This window comes from Gambusia affinis, linkage group LG02, assembly GCF_019740435.1.
Source record: "Gambusia affinis linkage group LG02, SWU_Gaff_1.0, whole genome shotgun sequence".
Classification (NCBI taxonomy): Eukaryota; Metazoa; Chordata; class Actinopteri; order Cyprinodontiformes; family Poeciliidae; genus Gambusia; species Gambusia affinis.
This window is the reverse complement of record NC_057869.1, coordinates 27,394,470-27,415,530: the sequence shown is the minus strand read 5'-3', so window position 1 is coordinate 27,415,530 and position 21,061 is coordinate 27,394,470.

Genomic DNA, 21,061 nt, shown 5'->3' with positions numbered 1-21,061 from the left:
GGATGCAAACCGCTCTTAGAAGTACCGGAGGTTCAAATAAAAAAAGCGAACTGAGAAATAAGATTTAAGCTTTGGCGTGCGCTACGTACAAGATGTTTTGACAGAGAATCTTTTTTTTTTCTCCACAATTTTGTTAATTATAAAGATGATTCAATAATAAAAATATCAGAAATTCTTCTTTTCTTACTTCAGGAAAATTAATAAGCAGAGTGCAGCTGCAGGCGCTGCTCTCTCCGATAAAATCCTGCATGCTTCTGTGCACGAGATAGCTTAGCTGCGTTAGCTTGACTGTGAACCGTCATATTCATATTCTGTTCTCTAGTGCTAATAAGTGATATAAACGCAAATATAGGAGATGGAAATGTATACTTACATAATAAAAACGCATGCAGACGGGATTAAGGAAGGATTGATCGTTAATGTTATCCGTGGAGGCTATTTTTATCCCAACGAGCCAGCAGAAGTATCGAAAACAACGTAACTGTGGAACTACAAAATACACAGATGCATCTTTGGGAATTGCAGTGGTAAAATGTACACATAGTCATGTATGGCGTGATAGTGACACCAAGTGGTTAATATCGCCATTACAGCACCTCTCTCATACTGTGTAATTCTCGCCTTATTCATGTGTGGAGTAACAGTGACACCAAGAGGACTTAATGGGAATAACATATTTTTTTTTCTAAAAAATCTAAAATTACAGAAAATCCGTTGAATTTAGAATATGGCTCCAAGAGACATTTTTGTTCGTCCTGAAAAGATACACATATGTACCAAGTTTGGTAATTCTAGGTTAAAGCATGGCTTAGGGCTGATCATTTAAAATTTTCTATGTGGCGCCATAAATACATTAGGCCACGCCCACCAAATTTTATTATGGATTTCTTTCAGGGGGTGGATAAGGATCCATCCTAGTGAGTTTGGAGAAGTTTGGCCCAAAACTGTGGAATTCAGAGCCAAACGAATGACAGCGGCGTTAGAGGTCACTTCGCCACGCCGCCACGCCCACCTGCTCCATCAAAGCCGGTCGGGGCTGGAATCCAAAATACACCAGAATGTCTTCTGTGTCTGGAAAAACTTTCAAGTTGATTAGGTCAAAGGTGTAAGATAGCGACTGTTCCCAGTAAAACATGACACTTCCTGTTCTCAGGGGGCGTGGCCTGAGTGATGTCATCATTTGACCACAAGTTCTTTTGGGTCAACCCATGATGATCAATCACTGAAAGTTTGGTTCCTCTGAGAGTTTTACTGTAGGAGTTATAAGAGTTTTATGTTTCATGGCGAATAGTCAAAGTTTGACACATAGCCACGCCCACATACTTTGAAGTACGACAATTCCTTTGATAACTTTTCACCTTTCATGCCTCAAGTGTGTGCTGAGCGATTTTGAAGTCTGTATCTGAAAAACTGTAGGAGGAGTTCGATCAAATACAAAGGCTGTAAACATCAAAAATGGGGTCAATTTTGGAACTTTATTCCAAAATGGCCGACTTCCTGTTGGGTTGAGACCATGGCTCCCAGAGACTTTTTAGTACGTCCTGACAAGATACAAATGTGTAAGAAGTTTCATAATTCTAGGTTAAACCATAGCTCGGGGCTGATCATTTTAAATTTTCTAGGGGGCGCTATAGAGAAATTAGGCCACGCCCACCAAATTTTATTATGGATTCCTGTCTTGGGGTGGATAAAGATCCATCCTAGTGAGTTTGGAGAAGTTTGGCCCAAAACTGTGGAATTCAGGCGTATGACAGCGGCGTTAGAGGTCACTTCGCCACGCCGCCACGCCCACCTGCTCCATCAAAGCCGGTCGGGGCTGGAATCTTCAATACAGCAACATGTTTCCTGTCTGTTAACACAGTTTCATGTTGATTAGGTCAAAGGTGTAATATAGGGACCGTTCCCAGTAAAATATGACACTTCCTGTTCTCAGGGGGCGTGGCCTTAGTGATGTCATCATTTGACCCCAGGGTATTTTAGGTCAACCCATGATGCTCAATCACTGAAAGTTTGGTTCCTCTGAGAGTTTTAGTGTAGGAGTTATAACTGTTTAGAGTTTCGTGGCGAGTTGGTGAACTTTGACCCCTGCTAGCCCCCCTTCAGCATACTCAAAAAGTCACCGTTTTGATAACTTTTAATCGGCCATGCCTTATGATCAGACTGACCGAGTTTGAAGCCGATCAATCGAAATCCCTAGGAGGAGTTCGATCAAATACGAAGGGTGTAAACGGCAAAAATCGGGTCAAAATGTGACCTTCGATCCAAAATGGCCGACTTCCTGTGATACTTGGACTATGACAATAATTGTAAATTCTGAGCGTCTTGGGGAGCTCTACAACTGTACCAAATTTCAAGTCTCTACGACAAAGTAAGTGAATAGCAAAGGGTCTTTTGAAAATTGCTAGGTGGCGCTGTTGAGCCATTTTTTGTGCGATTTTTGCGACGACCTTAAAATTCAAAATTTTTCACCAGTCTCTATGCTTCCGCCAAGTTTGGTGAGTTTTTGAATATGATAAATCCCCCAAAAAGGCCCCTCTTTTGGGGGGCAGAATAATAAGAAGAAGAATAATAAACAGTACAAAAACAATAGGCCTTCGCAGCGCTTTGCTGCTCGGGCCTAATTACATCAGAACCAGACTCAAAGGTTCTGGTAATAACAAAACTTTCTCACTTTAACATAAACTCGGGGTCAGCGTCTGGTGCAGTTTTGCTTAAAATGTGTTTGTTCTTCATTTAGTAAAATTGCTCACAAATTTACCTCAAGAGCAGCAATACGTCATGATAATATTGTTCCAGTAAAAATAAAAAGTGTCGTGTAGTAAAAGTAGCCCTAAAAGTGTAGGTTTTTCAAAAAGTTACTCAATTACATTAATATAGCTAGTTACAGCCCCAACGTGGAAACCACAACAACGTAGAGGGCGCAAAAGTACAGGCTATGCATAAAACATCTGTACTCAGAATGGAGGGAGAAATAAAATTAACAAAAGACAAGACAGGCTATTAAAAAGCAGAACTACGTTAAAGCTCTGGTTGAAATTTTGCTATTGACAACCACTCAAAACATTTCTCAACAAGGCCATGATGAGACACAAACCTCAGAAAACAAAGTATATTTCATGAGATATTCGATTTTGTGAGCAAACCTGATGCCTGGAGTCCCAGAAATGTAATTTACAGGCAACAAACCCGCTGAAAATGAGATTCAGGGATGTTCATCTGAAATGAGGAGAGTGGGCATTTCCAACATAGTTAAAGAGAGTGAGGTTTCTTTTTCTTTCAATAAATGACACAAAAGACATTTCTAATTAAAATTTCTCTATTCTTAGAAAACACAGTGAAACGATAAATAGCGTCCAAGTGTCTGTGCATATTTTGTTGACTACACTTCGGACAGGGATGTCCAAACATTTTGTCACACGGCACAAAAACGCCATGTTGGAATCACTCTTGGGCTTAAAAAAATTATTTTATTTTACTTTTTTCAAAACTTTTAAAAAACCAAAATCACAAAGCTTTAATATTTTTTTTGTCATGTACAACAACAAACTAGGGATTGAGTTGCTTGACTTCTTTTTTTACACTGAAGGGATGTGCAAAGCATTCAACGTCCAAAAGCTCTCATAAAAAGAAAGGTACAGTAACAATTGGGGGGGGAAAACTATATATTTAGTGTATTCTAAGCATTTAGACCAGATTTTGTTTCACTCTTAAAAAAAAGAAAAGATCCAGTATTTAATTAATTAATGACTGAAAAACTGCTATTGCAGCATCACACTTTTACTGCATAGTGACTTTTACTAAGGTATAAAAGTCACTATGCAGTTCTGGTCGTATTTATATTGAAATCAAAAAGAAGGAAAAAAATTGTGGTTACTTTTAATTTATCAGAAATTATTTTGCCCTCGGCTTAAATAAAATGTCTCCATCGGCATCCATCACCTGAGCATTTGACGAGCCAAATCTGTGCCGTTCTTTAGCTGCAGTCAGGGTATTGTAATAGGTACCTTTTAATTTTATCAATTTTTTATTTTTTTGCAACACTTCCAAACAAAAACAAAAAACATTAAATTTTCCGCTCAAAATATATAATTTCTCTGAAAGTATGTGAACCAAACAATGTAAAGTGTGACCAGTTGGTAACGTGCATTTCAGAGAGCTTTGCTATTGTCCTCTTATGCCTCCCTGCTGTACAGTCTCAATCAGCATGCTCCTCTGCTGCTGTGTCTCTGGTTGACCACAATTGACCTCATCATTTCCTCAATCCCAAGTGAACAGGAGTAGCCTATTAACTTTTGAGGGCTGCCAATCTAAAGATAGAATGGCTTCTGAAAGGGGGCCAGGCATTGTAGGTATACAACACTACAGAAAGCATGACCATGATAACGGCACACACATACAACTGTCAAATCTATCCACTTTCTTCTCCTTTTAGGAAATTGTCAAATTTCCTCTCCTGGGGAGCACAAAATGGGCATTAAACATCAATCTCCTCTTGCCGAAAACGGTTTGCTTTCCTCCCTGTGGAGCTTATGGATGAGGCGCGCATCTCAAAAAGAAAAGGCGCTCCAGTGCTGGTCACTGAGATCTTGCAATGCACATTTAATTCACAGTCATGTACACATCTACTTAGTCTGTTGTTAATTTTCAATGGCAAAAATAGCACTTTAAACAAGTATGTTATCTATTTTTTACAGTATGGTGAAAAAGCACCAGTCTTTTCAAGGTAGTCCAAGCCAAGGTAGCACCGTAATTAATTATTTTTAGCTTACAGCTAATGAAAACAGATAGACCAATAAAAAATATTTTAAAACAGAAATGTTGGATTAATGAAAAGTATGCTTAATACCTATGTAAAGGTTTTTTATTTTCATAAGGCATTTTTAATATAACTGTTCAGAAAGCATGTTCTAACTTATGGAATATGAATGCAGTTTAAACATTTTTAAAATTATATCGCAGTACTTTAATCATCAGCGGTCTTAAGCTAGAGAACATGTAGAATAAGTACTCGTATATTCCATAATCCTACTTTTAAAATGACCCAGCCATATTCTAGGAAGCTGCCATTTTCATGTCTGGACTGAAGTTCATCACAATGTCAACTTTTTTTTTTTCGTCACACTGACAGGAGAATCCTCAGTAAAAACCAAAGTATAACACTGTTTTTTGTGACACTCAATAACTGCTTTTCCATTAACCATAAAATTGTGCAAATTGAAATTACTTAGCTTAATGGAAACATGACAATTTTGAAATCTTTTTTTAACTCTATATATATTTTGAGAAGAAGTTGCTAAACTAGCTTTCCAGTGAACAGTAACACTGTAAAACCATCTCCTTCCAACACAATTCTGCTAGATTTTTATCTCCTTTCAGTGCTCTATCTGGGATTTGTCCCATTGAGCTCGATTCCCCCAGATGAATTTCAGCCGGTCCAATCAGCAAACAGATGGAGAAGTCGTGAACGACTGACACCGATTTTCTGCGGCCTTTTAGAACTGGAGTCTGTCCGTATAGGATTGTAGTTTAGCTGTGTCAGTCAGTGATTGGACTCCAGACTTTCTGTACGAAGCAAAGCGTAGAAAAAGGCGGCAGTTTTTATGAGGCCACTTCCAGCAGATTATGACAGGTCAAGGCCAAATTTCTTTTCTCCGAGTATTTTTGTATCTACATGGATTATAGAAAACATACAATAATGTTAGTGTGGTGCACTGAGTTGTAGCTCTTTAGTATGTTTAAAGTTTGTTAAATAATCACTCCAAATGAAAAAAAAAAAGAACGGTTCAAATCCATTTTAAAACAAGTTAATTAACTGAGGAAATTAATGTGATACCCATCCCCATTTGGCGTGTAGATAAACTTCTGACCCTCACTGTAGTTTAATACTCAGGTGCAGTATTTAAGCAAAGGCTACTTTGCCCTTAAACACAATTTGTATATGATATAACTTCTAATCTCTTCTTATTATATCAGTGATTTAGCAAAACAGGATCCTGCCTCGTGCTGAGACACACTAAGAATCACATCTCTCATGGAACTTGAATATCCGGTCATAATGCAGATAATATTCAGAACAAAGAAAGAGGTCAGGAGTTCAACACTGAATATTAATGATTTTTTTTGAGTTATTAGCAAAGATGGCTTGAAACCAAGCGTCCGGAAGAACAGTCCTTGTTGCACAAGGCAGACTGAAGAGTTCTTTGTATGAAGAATCTGCCAGAATGTATGGCCACTGATGAACAGCAAGAAAAGACATGAAAAGGAGCACGACGTACTGAAAAATAATAAAAAAATAAAAATCCTACATGTATCAACCAATTAACTAGTTTTATAATGTCACTTGCTGCAGTTTGAGTTCATTTAATTGGAGTTGATGTCCAAATTAATTGCAGGGAAGCTGATAATTTTAACTATTTCTGGCCTTCAAAAGAGGAATTGTTTAAAATGTCTGAGCAATAAAAAAAAAAAAAGTTTGATTCCTTATCAAGATGTGAGGCTCATAGCTGCAAATAATCCATTGTGCGGTGATGAAAGCGCGGCTAAAGCTGCGGACTTAAGAAATGGGTGAGAAAGTGGTTTTGAAATGGAATGGAATCTTTAATTAGGGGATTTTATATCAAAATCATTTTAATTGTGCCCGGGGGAATGTAATTGTTACATTGAGATGAACTCTACAGTGTGCTCATCATCTTTTGTGCCTTGAAAAGTAGTTGAAGTGTTTCGTTTGCTTACTTGAAGTGACCTAATTATTTTTGCCCAAGTCACCAGGTACTTTTTTAAAGGTTTTTAACTCCAATTCTTATTTCTTTCTCTTCTCCTTTATTTATTTTTGTCTACAGGCTTCCTACCAAAGTCCCCACAAATTCTCTGAGCGTAGCAAGATTATTTTTACTTCGTCTCCCACAAAAAACTGCGAGAGGACAGTCAGCTAAAAGGCAAGTCCAAGAGGTTGAGGTGTTTTTCCTGTCAGGGGCATTGGCAATGACAAATAGAAGACTGGCAAGCACAGGTAAGCATGGCATATTTTGACAAGCCCTCCATGTCCTTTAACTTATTTCATGGTGTTTCTGCCAGCAGCCGACGGGTGCATGACCCTGACAGAACGAGAGCAACAAACTGAATTGGTCTCTCAGGTGGTACTGCCGGATCTGCTAGCTTTTGTCACCCTAAAAGGTACAGCAGCTAAGAGTTCAGCTATTGTACATTAATATGATGAAATATTACGATTTTTTTTTTTGTAGTAGTCTGGAGTGTATTTTATTAGACAGTTTAAAACAGAATATCAATCCTCTGACAGGTAACCAGTAAAGCATGTGTTTCTGTTAGACGATATCTAAACCACTGCTGTGTTCAGGTGATCACTTAATAATCTAAAAAGAAACATGCGCTGTTCTTTGTATGGGAAATGTTTCATGTCTCTCAGTGTTGACACACTAGTTGAGCTTCTGTCAGTCAGTTGCCATGACAACGGGTCTGTGTGTAGCATAGCTGACTGTCAGGGAGAAAGACGAATTAGAGTGGCTTTGAGCTGTTCTTTTCTATATTATTTTCCCTTCGCAGTGGCACTCTGCACAAAGTCAATAACATCTCCAGGTTTCAGGGTTCACTTAACAGAATTGTACTGCGACAACGCAACTACGGATGGCAAGCAAAAAAAAATCAGATTTTTACCCTCCAGCATTGTGAGCATGCGCGTAATTTCTGGAATCATTTACAAACTTATTGCTGGAACTTGACTTATTGTCATGTTTTGATTGTTGATTCTATGTTGCATTGTCTTTCTGTGTTTGATTTGATGTAAAGCACTTTGAAATGCCTTGCTGCTGAAATGTGCTATACAAATAAAATTTGATAGATTGATTGATTTGATTGACGTAAACAATAACACGCAACGTGTCGAAAGGCATCATGCTAAGATAAAGCAAATACTTTGAGAACATTTACTGAACGTTTCTCCTGTGGAAAGAAAAAAAGTAGCTTCACAGACGTGACCCCTCATTCAGTTCCCCTGATTCAATCATGCAAATCAATAAAGGCTTTTGCTCTTGAGCAGATCAATCACAATGAATCAAAAATGCAATCCTCATGTCATTATTACTGATGTCAAAACGCAACAAATGGTTCTGTGGGAAGCGTCGCTGTGGCTGACCCTGCAATTACTCATGGCAGGGTCAACAACCCTCATTTGCATGGCTACTGTTCCTACTGGCAGGGGCTGCCCTATCAGGGCGGTGGGGATGGGAGCTTTTTTTTCCTGTTTATGACAAAGTCAATCATCTTGCTGACACCTGTCAGAACCCCACTGACCCACAGATCTCCAAAGGCTTTAATGAGCCAATCGGTAGCGTAGCCAAAGTTCTCGCAAAGGCTGTTTTTAGATGGCCCATCGCTGACCCTGTGACCCCGTTAGATCCTTTTCCACGGCAGTAATCAAAGAAGCTCCCACCCTGTGAAAAGTAATGTCAGCCTTTTAATTAAAAAAAAACAAAAAACAAGAAAAGCCTTGATGCGTGACTCTATAGAAACAGGAAAAAATGGCTGTAAAACCTTGTCAGAGGCCACGCGGCGTGTCACGGTTCACCCTTTATTGTGGCAAACAGCCCTTTGCTTGTTGTCTTTTTGTTGCTCCTATCGTGATGAAATCTTTGAGAGGTGCAGGAAATTCTGTCATCTATTTCAGCCCCGGTCAAAGAGATTCAGAGAACTGAAAGCTTACTTTAAAGCTCCGGGGCTAGAGTAATTTCTGAACAGCAATTTCCCCCCCTTTTTTCTCCGCGAGAAGGTTACCCATAACCACTCTGTCAGTTTTCTGAAAAATACTTGGCAGGGGATTGCCAGCTATACAGTGCACATTAAAGAGATCTATCAGAGTCAGATCATTGGCCGGGACCTGCACTGGTGTCCAATAATACAGTCTGCCTTCTCCAATTTCACATGACAGACAGGGATATGGGGACAATAAACACATATCACTTCCTCTCACGTACGCTCTGGCTGGCTCTCAGACCAGTCTTTCCTCTGGTTATGGTTTGATTATCAAATCTCCATTTCACAGTAAGCACTGGCTATTTTCAATTTACTGTTGTTATTGCTATGTTGGCTTAAAATCAAAGTGTTGATAGTCTGTTAAATTCAATTATTTTATTGCCACAGTCTCTAGAACCTCATTTCTGGGCATACTCTATTGTGTTGTTGTTTTTTTTTTAGAAGACATTGAAGCTGTTTTGGAGGCCCAGAAAGATGGATGGAGCTAAATACCTGGAAGGTATCTAAGACCCTTCCCTGTAGAGAATGCAAAAGACTTGAGATTTTCAAACATTCAAAAGGAAGTGTCGTTTGAGGTGTTGGTGTTTGCAAAGCACCTAATCCACTGGCACCATAAACTTTTCTTGCTACTAATCGGCTGTGTATGTTAGCTTCTGCAGTGACGGAGAGAGAGTTTCTACTGTACGTATTAATGCATATCAATACTAGATATATTAGGTGTTTGAACCAATAAAGCAGGGTAGCTTCAGCTATTTGTGGTCAGCTGTGGTGACCAACGACCATAAATACCAATTCATTGTGTTTTGCAAAGATGAACTAGCGAAATCTAATTGGGATTATTAATTCAAGGGAGGTAAAAAGCTGTCGGGTGAATTGGTCTCTCTAAATTCTCCCTAGGTGAGAGGGTGTGTGTCCCACTCGGGACATGGGTGTTAGAAAATGGATGGATGGGAGTTAAATACAACTTACATCAACATGTGTGTTGGAACTGCACCAGAGTTTATTTAAACCAGACAGAAACCTAGGTTTTTAGGCAAATCAGAGTTCACTTTCCTTGTCCGCATAAGAGTTCGATTGCGCAGTCACAACTCCCCAAACAGGCCGGACCTTCCAGACAACCAACCAAACAAACAGTTTGGTTAAAGTGGACTAAATGCCAAATACCATCAGAAGTTCCAGAAACACTTCAATGCTGGATGGGTATGTTAGCATTTTATACCAACCACAAACGGTTGAACAACCTAAAGGATTTTTTATGGAGCTAAGATGTTAATTTATTCAATAATCTAGAATAAAAACCTTTCTTTTTTATTTCAAAGCTTGCTTATTTTTGTCAATATATTGCTTTTGATTAAAATGTGATTAAACACAAATTTTAGTCAAAACATTGCCTTTTATCTAGCCAACATACATGTATATTGTGCCCCCAACATTACAAACAGCATACTTTAAACTTGACGTTATATGTTTTCCTTTAACAGCAGCTTCCTTCTTTGGCACTTTCCATACAGGCGAGATGTTTACAAGTGTTGTTCTGTCAATCGATTCCTTCATCTCTGCAGCTCCTCCAGAGGAAACAAAGCAAGCCATGTGAATACCTTCCTTCTTTCCTAGAAGCCAGGTTAGGCGACCGGGGGCACCCTCCTACTTTAAGAGTTGACGCCACCGTTTCAGGTTTTACGTTGTCATGGGTAGGCGCGCTGAAAGCAGCGGAGCAGAGCAAGGTCGAGAACGTCCTCTCCATCTCTCCGCTCAGCTCCTCGAGTCGTAGGAAGATTTGTTGGGATGGTGGGGGTAAAAAGTGAGATGAAATGTCAAGAACGGAATGATTGCTCGGGAAGGGGAGATAATAATTAACTCTCTCCGGTGGAGCTCTCCTGCCACCTCCCCTCACGACGCATGAGCCCGTATGAATCTTTCATCTCGTCCTCCTCGCCGCGTCTCTGAGGACGTGGCTCCAATTGCGAAGCCAGCCAAAAGGATAGGCACATACAACAAATGCAAAGGTCAAAAAATAAACAGTGTGGCTATGAATGACAGTCTGTCTCTAAGGGAGGCAGACTAACAGCACACCGGCTCATGCTGGGCTAAAACACTCACGAGTAGGACAGAAATGATATCTACAGGAATGTTGTACAGATACTGAGAATGAAGGTCTCCATGTACAGCACAAGTTGTCTAGGTGCTGAATGTATATAATAATATATATTTTATTCAATATAATTTCTAAGATGCTAATCTAAATCCTTGTAATTGTGCCTGTGCTACTACCATTAAATCGTCCTGACCTTTAAATATGGAACTGCTTGCAAATGGAATGAATGTAACCGTGTTTGTCATTGCAGTCATTTTTTGTGTGTTCATTAATTAAACATTGAATAAAAAGTCAGTTTCCAAGGAAACTGAACATTACTCATGTGAGAGTCTCTGCACCAACAACCACAATGATCCCTACGGAGCTGAGCAATAAATATCAGCAATTATCAATAATATTAATAATTGTATTTGACTGGCTGAATCGATTATCACTATGCAGTGCAGTGCTGATGGAGTGGCTCGCTTTGGCTCTGGGAATGTTACTCTGACTGACCTGTAAGGGCTTTTATTTTACAACTATACAAAGCAAAACAACTCCAAGTGGTTAAAATCCGTCAAAATCACTAAATATATTCAGTTATAGTGTAATTTTATGTAAGATCACGAAGCGGTGTGATCATTTTAAACCCTAGTGTTGTATATGATTAACGTTAAATGATTTGAGTGCCGTTTCGGAGCCTTTGAAATGCATTCAAACCCCTTGAATTGTTCCTCATGTTGCATCTTAAACTTTTAGTGTATATTATTGGGCTTTATCTGGCAGATCAACACAAAGTGAAGGAGAAGCAAAATTTACACTTTTTTTTGTCTTCATTGTGTCTTTGACCAAAAAGCCAAAATGTTGTCACTTTGTCATTGGGGTGATCTGGTGTCTTCGCACAAGTATCTATCTAAATGTTTGACAAAAGAGTTTAAAATGACCAATGTTTTACGAAAAAAATTGGAATTTCAGACTTTAAAAAAATCTAACAATTTTGACTTGAAATTTTGAGATTATTCTCAAACAGGTTTTTGTAGCAAAAGTTTCAGAAATGTCCAAGTTTTTTCTAGAAAATTTCGGCGAATAATCTCAGAATTTTTTTTTCTCGCAGATTTTTTAGTTTTCAAGCTCAGAAATTTCCAAGAGTGGCAAAATTTGGATGGCATAATATGAAGAAGCATATTTTCACATTTTTGAAAAGTAAAGCAAAGATTTTGATACACTTATTGATTATAAACCTGTTGCAACGTGACGTCACGAATGCAAGATCCCGCCCCCAGCTCTCTGGTGAAGAGCAAAAATCCGATCACCAAGGATGACAGCCACTGGATTTAGCTGTCAAATGGTCAATATTGGAAACTGAACATTTCAGTTTCCAATATATATTATATTGGTGTACATTTAATACACTAAATCTTAAATGTATGTGTGATATATAAAAGAAAAAAGGACATGATGCTTTGCTTCTAATTGTCAACACTGTGACGGAGAGGAAAGTGGGTCGGTTACGCTAGCTTGACTTTGACAACTGCAACATGTAGATGTGCTGCAGAATTCACTGTGTTTTGGTACAGCTAAAAAAATAAAAAAGGACACGTCATCCACAGAGCAGATATTTAAATTAGCTAATCTACCCCAGCGACCACATATTAATAATCAAATTCATAATTGCTAAATAAAGATCAAGCCTGAAAACATAATACTGTAAGGGACAATGTTCTGTTTTTTTGTGTTTGAAATATTTGGGTGTTTTTTGGTGTTGAATCCTGATACATTTGTGATGTCAGTCAGTTGCCATGTATAGTAGCTGACAAGGCAAGAGAAAAAAAAAACATGGGTGGTTTTGAATTATTCTCCAACAGTTTTTTTTCTCTTTGCTGCGGCGCACTGCACTTAATTAATAACCCGACATCTCCAGGTTTCATTTTGTTAATGGGATTGTTCTACTGCGGCTGGCAAGTTCAAGGATAGTCTTTTTTTCCCTTCAATATTATGCACATCACCAAAATTTCACGAAACATGACTATATGAAGAGTAAAAATGTTGTAAAATATCTCAGTAAAAATATTGTAAAATGTCTCCAGTGTCATCAAAGTATGCCATAAATATCTCTGTTTACATGACTGTCTTTTTAAGCTCCAAACTTTGAGAAGCTGTCTCATGTCAGACTTCGCTAGCAGGCTTGCCTGTTCCAGTTCTGGAACATGATGAGAACCAGGAGCTTTCAGGGCAGATGGAGGCCCACGGTGATGAACGTCTCTCTCGGGACGGATCATAAGCAGCCTCCTGCTGAGCGCACAGATCAAAGCCAACCCAATTACAAGCAGACCTACACCTCTGTCTTCTTGCCGCGCTCCGGCTGAAGCGAGCTTCAGTTTTCCGGCTGGCTGGTCTGTCCCAGACATGTAAGTCACGTTTCTCGTTGTGTAAGTGTGTCAGAATTCCACAGAGACTGCATCATTTATCGGTTTGGTATTTAGCAAGCCCAGGCCTGTACAGACAAGTTCCCATGGAGAAAATAACCCTTCCTCATAATAACAGAGGGGGTCAAAATCATTGACCTGAACTTATTTGTCTTCAGAACCGCTAATGGCCTGGCATGGTGGGACATTTATCGCTGCTGTTGCCCTGTAGCAAGATGAGTCCTGACTGGGACAGCTCTGTGTGGAGTTTACATGTTTGCTCTGTAAATATGGGATTTCAAGTGTTCCTCCTTCATCCCAGCACCCTGAGCTGGACACGTTAAAGTCTTCCTTAAGGGTGTCTGCCTGTTTGTCTAAACCTGGATCTGTCCGTCACTTAAGGCTAGACCATATGACTGAAAAATTTATAACGACATTAGGGTTTCATATCAGTCGATATGAATAATTACTGACTCGTTTTTTGTTTTAAATATCTGGAATACTTAATCTTCTGACGTGACCTTCCCTGTTTTATCCACAGTTTTCACTCCATCCATCCATCCATTTTCTAATCACCCTGTATCCCTAATGGGGTCTGGAGGGTTGTTGGTGCCTATCCCCAGCTAATGTCCCGGGCGAGAGGCGGGGTTCACCCTGGACAGGTCGCCAGTCTGTCGCAGCAGTTTTCACTCCATGGCGTTATTCTTTTAATTTTTTGAAGTCATGAGGTACAGGATTAAACCCTGAAACTGCTGCTGCGCAAGTTACCAAAGGGGTTATTAACCAAAGAGGGAGCGAGTTAGTTGATGCCACCAACGTTATTTAGCTAGCTGTGAGAGGTTGAGCGGCTAATGCTCGTCCTCTGCCTTCATCTCCCAGAATCCTACGCGGTTCTGGATCAGAGTTCGGTGAAATTATTTAAAATTCTGTCAGGCATAGTGATATTGATCACTGGTCTATCACTTATTGATTTATTGTTGACTGATTATAGAAAATTAGTGGATAGATGGATGGAAATTTGTAATATGTTTACAAAAATAATACAGGAAGAAAATCACTTAGTTATTTACGTACACAAATCAGTTTGTCATTTTATAGGGTATAATACGATATCTGGGTTTAATTGTAATGTACCAAAAGAAATCAACCGCTAATAATTTTCATTGTTAAAAAAATGGAAGTAGTAAGAACTGGAATAGGACTGAGAAGGTAAGAAACCAGACCGCAAACTACAGAAGGAACCAAACAGATCCTCAGCCTGCTAGCTTTTCACAAAAGCAGTCATGTATTAAAACAGACTGAGCCTTTCAGTGCTGAGTATATTAGAGTGAGCCTGGCCCATAAAGGTCATGTGCTTCACTGAAATCTACTGAGGTGCCACGAAGGTATCCATCAAACGAGACATGGATGTGATGTGCGTGCTTAACGAAGACCCACAAGTCGTCATGATGTTTCACACGGCTTGCGGTGTTTATGGATCGCGACTGAATAACATTCCTTGAGGACGTGTGTGTTCTCAAGGGATTTTGGAGGTGCATTTCTGCTTTATGCAATAACAAACATGCCTCTAAAAGCATTTTCTGGTGACCAGACATACAGAAGACCTGGTTTGCAGGTCACATTGATAGCAAAATGTGACCAAAATACACCAAATGGGTTTGGCTGTTTCTGTTTCTGCATCAGGAAGCTCCTCCATCTTTGAAGCTCCTCCATCTCTTCTACACTTCACCTCCCATTCAAATTCCAGTCAGTATTATAACCCTTGCAGAAGAGGACAGCTTAGTGAGTCTGTGGAAGGCTCGTTTCAATGATGTTGCATGTTAGCTGAGGAATGAAGTAACTCTGCACACATTCAGATTTTCAAGTCACATTTGTTCTGTTTTACAGCACAGAAAGCTTCAACAAAGACATTTATGGCCACAGTTTCCACCCAACAGAATAATTGTGTGTTAGAAAAAGGAAGCCTCAATTACAAAAATTAAAAAACTTAACCTAGTGTTGCTCCGGAGTGTAGTGTTTGTTGAAACTTAAAACAAGCTCCTTTGAAAACCAAGATCAGATCCAGATGCCCTGATTTTCCCCTACTGCAAAATAAATAAATATCTTAGGTTCATTGAATATTCCAAACATTTTAGAGCCCTCAGGCCACATCCAGCCCTTACAATAGCCCCGCATTGGTTTGAAGCAATGCAGTGTTAGCTCCAGCATTGAGAGGATCTTGTCTTTCATTTTGTAACAAGTGTTTTTGCAGTCTTATCCCAACCCACTCCATGTTCTTCAGTCGTTGTTTAGCAGTTTAATCTTCATTACAGTTCGCTGTTCACACAAGTTATGAAGATAGATTGTTCACATATAATTAAATTACTTTTTTGTGAAGGTTCTTGATTTCCTTGTTCCATGGTTGAAGTTTACATTTTCATTCGGATAGGTCCGTGTTAGACCCAGGAAAGTAAGATAAGGAATGTTTAAAACCACATTCGTGGTCAGAATGGTCAGCACTTTTGTACATTTAACATTTATTTGACCATGTGAGTTATTAAGACTTTAACTCTACTTCAACTCTTTATTCATTGGATTCACAGTTAATGTGACTGTTTACAAAGAACAGATTGTTCTCAGAGACTGCAGCTTTAAATTAACATACTAAAATGCATGAATGTGGACATTTTTCACTAATTAATTGTATTTCAGAGTTTAGTTACATAGGCAGCCCGGGGGTCGTTATTATGAAGCTACAACATGTGGAAAGGTTATTACGACAGCTAACTACCCTTAAGTATACCCAGTTAATAAATCAAACTCACCCTTTAACAAGAGAACATCTTGTCTGTGGAAGACCTGCGGGCTGCGACTGACTGACCGTGAATGTTTTCTTGATAAGCAAAGAGACAAATTCTTGACAAATGCTTTACACTGAAACATAGGGTTCATAAACTCTACACTGCTATATAGACTGCATCCTCTACAGGTGCCAATAGTACCACTAAGCCACCTTAGATCAAGATCAAGATTTTGATCTTTTCACAACATCACAATGTGCTCTCCGGAAAGGTTGTCCATGCCTGATCTAAACTAATCAAACTAAGTATTAGTGTTGACTGGTGACAAGTCCATGATGTACTGCAATGTTTGCCTGAATGCTACGCCGACAGTTGTGACCCGATAGAAAACCTGATCAGTGGAACTTCACAAAATTAAAGTGAAACGTGACATTTTATTATAATTTAGTCAGTTATTTTTATGGTATTTATGCTTTTCCTCTGCTTTTTGCACAGTTAAAGTCTCAGATAAAGGTTTTTTTTCCCTCTATCACCTCAAGGTCACAATATTTTCTTGCTTGCATTATCACTGCTCGGGGAGCTCGATGGTCAAACCTGGGGTTATCTTTTGCATTTTAATCGACAAATTACGTTGTCAGAACGAAAATAAGAAAACATCAGTAGCCTATTGATTGGAAAGTTCCCCCACAGTCATTGTTAAACACTGCTGGAGCACAGCAGTGGGCAGGATTGTACTTTTCCTTGCCTCTTGTATGAACCAGTTTCCACCTCCAGAGTTTCCACCGTCCGCTGACCTTTTCAGACGAAATGGATCCCAAATCCTACCGGACCACACTGCAAGAATTTATCTTGTGCAGGTGGCATAACGAGAGGTTTTAACCAACGCACAATGACCAATTATTATACGTTTACGTCCCAGAGCTCCTTTTATGCAGTAAAAGAATCTATTTTAAACCGAGGTATGAACTTTAAAGAGCTAATAAAAAAGTTACTTGTTTTGTGGGTGTCCTCTGGAGACGTTGGGGACTCACTGAGTTATCAGAACAGTGTAAATGTACTTTGAGTCCACAAGCACTTAATATCAGCCATTCAGGTGGATCGTTTTGCTTATGTATTTTTTAAATTACTGAAAGAGCCTCCTCTCGCAGGAGGAAAAAAAATAAATAAATGCCAAAGTAGTTCTTTGGTCATCCTTTTAGATAAGGCGCTGTGCATACTAAAATGAGTTTTTGGGGAAATGCAGACATTTTTTATCTGCACACACAGTCCAAGGAGGATTTGGGCATGAAAAAGCATGCAGCTTTTATTCTTAAAGGGGAAAAAAAAAAAAAAAAAAGAAGATCAATCTAGGCCAATCCTTACAGTGGTTAGTCTTTAAATCGGAGGTTCCCAATTCTCTCCGTGTCTGTATTCATTTGTCTCCGTGAAACACCATCCCCGTTTGGGACCAACTGCAGATGTACTTATTTTGGCACTGTGCCTTCCACTTCATCATGCTGTTAGGAGTCCCAATTTAAATCAACTTGGCTGCGTTACCCCGAGTCTGTTGGTGGCTTTCAGATTAGAAAGCTGGACCGGTGAAAATGTTACCAATTAGAATCAGCAGACTACCTAGACAAAACGTAACAGGAGGGGGAAAAAAATAACCTCCTCGTCTTTTTCCTCAGCCTTGTCAATTAAGTCGCCAAATTAATGAGAACTAACCATCTATGTTGGGTTTGACTTTGAGTATAATTGCAATTACCCTCCAAACTCTAATCAAATGAGAAATGGAAATTTGCACTCGTGTTTGTTCAGTTAGAATCTTGCCGCCATGGAAAGAAAATCTAGGGCACCCTGGATTTGTCAGGGGGGGGGATATTTATCCAGTAAATATTCATACTGTATCAGCCAGTAAAAGAGCAAGCAAGTATTGGGATGCAATTATAAATCGTTGCTTATAGCCCAAAATTCAGCTTCTCACAAAAGATTAAAAGTACAGTAAGATATTCTATATGCAAATATCAAAGGTATTGGTGCAAAAATGCTACATTGTGACAATATTACAGAATAAACACCATCAAAAGGGAAAGCTACTGATTGGATATTAGTCCAGCAGAAAGTGACAACCTCCAAACAAAAACAGTTCAAGCAGCTACAGAACATAGCAGTTAGGATAAATCTGAGTGGAAGAAACTACTTACTGAAATTCCTTAAATACGTATGTAAACTGTAAACTTACTTTGCAATGCACATTTGAGTATTTTAACTGAATACATCTGTAAAAAATATTCAAAGTTTGGAGCAATTGGAGGTTGGCCAACCTATCGTCCAGGATCATCCAGCATGTGTTTCTTTTATGAGATCTTAGCCAACTTCAGTTCACCAGCTGTTTTTATTAAATATAAACTCTATGAGTGTTGGTACAGTGTGGCTGGTTGGTTTGGATAGCTTTTTTTCCCTCTAACTACAGTAAATAAAACCATCCGAAAGCAGGTTTTTTATTTACTTGGGTTACGTTTGCGTGTGACAAACAAGGCATAAACAGAATAAATCTGTGAAAGGACATAGTTCTTTCTCTCCCAGCACTATATGCTGTTCCTTTAAGACATATCATCAAAAAACATTTCAGACCTGCTGGCTCCGAACAGAACCCTGTTTTTCCTTCTCCGAGATGAAAAAGACACACTTCACTCGCTATAAACCAAACACTTAGGCTGAGATTAAAGAGTGGAAGGAAGATGAGAAGCTGCAGATTCTTATGAGCTCTCCCTTGTGATAAGAGGGACTAAGCCAGGGATGGGAACAACATAACAACCCTTGTTCAAAAACACAGTCTGCATTTCAACCCTAATCGACACTTTTGAAGCCTCATTTTCCTTCTTACTTTTGAAACCTAAATCTGTAAACGTTCACCACCACAGATGGAAAACATGCTCCTTTTCCACTTTCAGACAGTTCCAGACTCATAGACACGTGTCTTATCATGGACAACCCATTCCTGTTGTTCACCTTATTGCATGATGACTTTTCTGTTTTTTTTCTTCGAAGGGCTTGTTCACTTCTGCTTCAGTTGGTAATTTTCTTCATTCCACAGAGTAACATTTCCCAGTGAGGCAAAAAAAGGTTTGAAGTCGATGCTTTCCAGTCAAAGATAGCTATTTGGAAAAATGGTCACGGTTCTTTCAGGGGGGAGAAAAAGGAAAATATAATCTTGCCCGTGTTGCAAAATTGGAACGTTACCTTTTCAGGATTTTCTTTAAAAAGAACAAAAAAGGAACATTCTGTGTTGCAGATTTTGTATATGACTTTACATGTTTGCAACAGGGGGGTAAAAACTACTTTTGTTACTGGTTTTCTGTCAATTGAAATTCCCAAACATTCTGAGTACTTGGCTTTATACCTAGGATTTCTGTCGGCTAATGTTTGGTCTCAGGTTTTGAAAATGGGCCGACAATCGGCCGACAGCACTAAGATGGTGTCTTGTGCGCTGGACATTACACTAAGGAAATGAGGAAGGGAGGGTCAGTGGAGAGCAGCGGAGTTGAGCCTTTTTTCATTCAGTGTCATCAACAGAAAGAGAAAAAGGCCGGAAGAGACGATAACGGTGATAATTAAATTGAGGTCGATAGTTTTAATTTATCGTGCGATTAATTGATTTATTGTTTATCACGACAGGCCTGAGTGTATGCATATATGCATCAGATATCCTGTCAAAACTAATATATACACTATAAAGGAGCTAGAAAGCAACAAGAACAAATCTGATGATAAGCAGTGGAGAAGAGTTGGGATTGAAAAAGCTGATGCTTTAACAGAAAAATCCAAGTATCTTAGCCGTTACAGTTTACATAATTCTGTCTGTGTCGTTTCCCTTCATTCAAAAGAAATCAATTACCACTACTACAAGCTTGTGTTTTTCTTAAAACTCTTTGCAATTTCCTATCACTCAGTAATTGAACCAGAGTCAGCACACAATGAGACTGATATGGAAAAATATATATATATATAAAAAGAAAGTAAACTTCTGTGGTGGTTACTTACACAGGCAGACAGATAACAAATGCAGATAAATGTTTTCTGGCTTTCTTTTTTTTTGTGAAACTCAGTTTCCTTGAATCTCTACAGACCAGAGATGAGCAAATACCGTAGAACTCACAGATCCATACAGGCTACCATTAATGGGAAACCAATGGGAATAATATCCTCTTTTAAACTACAACAGTAGATTATGCTGTTGTAGCATAATCTACAACAGATTGTTGCACGACAAATGTTTCCATTTGTCGTGCGTTTCCATGACAAATGTATGCAAAACTATCCCAAAGAAAAGAAAAACAGTTGCTGTGTTTCCGTTAAAGGAGAAATTCAAGTGAGATCACATGTAAATGGGTTTCTTCACATGACAGTGGCCTTTGTCTTCTCTACGGTGAAACCCAACACCAGTGGAGACAGCGTGATGAATATCATCATTTCAGGCCTGATCCAGATTAATTCAGAGCATACTTTCACCTAAGCCCGGGACTTTTTTCCAAGGTAACTTCAAAAAGAGAGAAGATTCAGGCAAACATAAGGGAACTCATCGGTCCTGAAGAAAGTCTTGCTGTTTAAGGTTTATTATGATTTTTATGTTTAAGCCTTAATAATTTCTGGAGAGTGCTATTGTACCTCAGCTCTATCTATATTTATTCTGTGAATAATGAACACAAATGACAAAAAGAATTGTTTTGTTGTTCTTAACATATTGCACTTGAACCAAGAAGGCACTGTTTAAAAAAAGTCTTTAAATGAACAGTCAACAATTCATAATTTGTTTTGTTTTACAAATGTAAATGCATAACAAATGTTCTTTCCTATGTCTGCCGTATGAAACAATTGCAGCCTGTGCAAAAATGTCCAATATTTAATTGAACTTAATTTTGCATGCGTTATTTAACTACAAAATTACTATAAATATGTGTAGTGATAGTAAATATTGGTCGTTATTATACGGCACATATAAAATGCAAGCCAACATAAAATCGTAACGTGGACATCTACCCCCTGACACCAACAAG